This window comes from Phalaenopsis equestris, unplaced genomic scaffold (genome assembly GCF_001263595.1).
Source record: "Phalaenopsis equestris unplaced genomic scaffold, ASM126359v1 Scaffold198031, whole genome shotgun sequence".
Classification (NCBI taxonomy): Eukaryota; Viridiplantae; Streptophyta; class Magnoliopsida; order Asparagales; family Orchidaceae; genus Phalaenopsis; species Phalaenopsis equestris.
Genome location: NW_018217971.1, coordinates 217,158 through 218,877, shown reverse-complemented (window position 1 = coordinate 218,877; position 1,720 = coordinate 217,158). Strand labels below are relative to the sequence as shown.

Here is a 1,720-nt window from a genome sequence, read left to right as displayed (position 1 = left end):
GAACCGCATGAAGCCCAGCTATAATTGACCTCTTTGTACGGTTGGCCAGCCTGTTTCTTCTTGATTTGGAACTCCATTAAGTATCAACGAAGCAGATTTATATTAATATTCAGTTCTCCTAATTGCTAGCTGGCAAATATTATTTCCCAATTTAAAAACTATACATTTGTAGGCACGGATTCACGACCATAAATCCCACTGCATAAACAAATGAATTTACAGGCTGTCATCCTAAATTTCTAGTAAGTGTAACATAGAATTTTATCATTAAATGGATGCATCATGCTAAAGAATGATTTCAATTTTGCAGAAAAATCATAAAGCAGCAACAATTTCAACAAAAATTATGACAATGGCATTAATGCAGTTGCACCATTTTTTATTATACTATAGGTGAATTTAATTGAAAAATTATGCAATGCTTTGAACCCATGATAGTTATAATAGGGATCGAGTTCATAACCACTAGACTATGTTAGGCAAAGTGGCTCCTGCACTTTTGTCTCCAACAACTAATATTTAAAAAAAGTAAATAACAGCATCGGTATTTTTTGTAGAGGGGATAATTGACACATGCTACTGCACAAAACAATTATGAGGCTTACAAATGTGTTAAGCGCAAAAAACTGGCTAATGAAGCAGATTAAAAAAATAGTAGCAATATTAATCAATATGTAAGTACCTGAAAATGTGAGCTATTGAGACACCTAGATATTTGTCTGAAGAGAGGCACCATGCATCTCTGAAACTCTGGCTCTTGTGTGGCCTCCAGAACTTCTTCCAGCTCCCCAAGGAACATAACCTCTTTTGAGCTATTGGTAAGAGGCCAGTACTTCAAGAATCCCCTAATGACAGTGTCAGCAAGCTTGTTATCCTTCTCCACAAACTGAGTGATACAGTAAGAAAGCTGCTGGTGGTACAGCGCCAGACATTTGGGCTTGTGGAGTGGAATCAAAGCCCGGACAAGGAACAATTTATGCTCTTCCTTTAGTGGTAGAGCAAATCCATTAATTATACTTCCAAGAATCTCAAGAAGTTCTGCTATCCCATTATGCTTCTCAGTTTCAAATATGAATCGGAAGAATATGTTATTAATAGCTTTCCTGACGAAGGGTCGATGAACCATGAATTTTCCGTAGACACGGTGGAGTATCATCTTCAAGTACTCTTTCCCTCGGATCCTCAGAGTCAAAGAGGTCGAGCAGCCGGAGTATAAAGGAGTGATCAACATAACGCTTAGCAATCTTAGCATCTGTTTCGGATGAGGCTATGAACCTCAGGAAGAACTCATAGACAATTTGTAGGTGTGGCCATGCCGGCTCCATCGCTGGCTCCTCCTCCTCAGCCTCAAACCCCTCCACAGCCCTTTGTCCCTCGCCACCTGTCGAAGAAGAAAAAGTCCGGAAAATGTTGGCCGCCACCATCCTCGTGGCCTCTTGCATCGCGGCCTCATTGAACTTGCTGGTAACGGTGGAGATGTAATCCACGAGTTCCAGTAGCGTCTGTCGTTTTATCTCCTTCTCCCTCGCATTCTTCGCGGGATCGGAAAAGTCAAACACCACGCAGCACATGCCAAGCTTCCGCAGGAAAAGCCCCGGCTTCTCAGAGCTCGGTACGTCGCGAAAGCTCGGCAACGGCTCGTAAATCGCCACCGCCCCCACAGTACCGTTGCTCGTTCCGACAGGTGAAGCAGCAGCGGCAGCGGGGACGGCTACGCCAC

General features: G+C 43.0%; 1 pseudogene; it reads right to left on the bottom strand.

Annotated features, from left to right (window-relative positions):
* LOC110035530 overlaps nt 1-1,720 on the bottom strand; it is a 24,604-nt pseudogene that overhangs the window by 22,245 nt on the left and 639 nt on the right.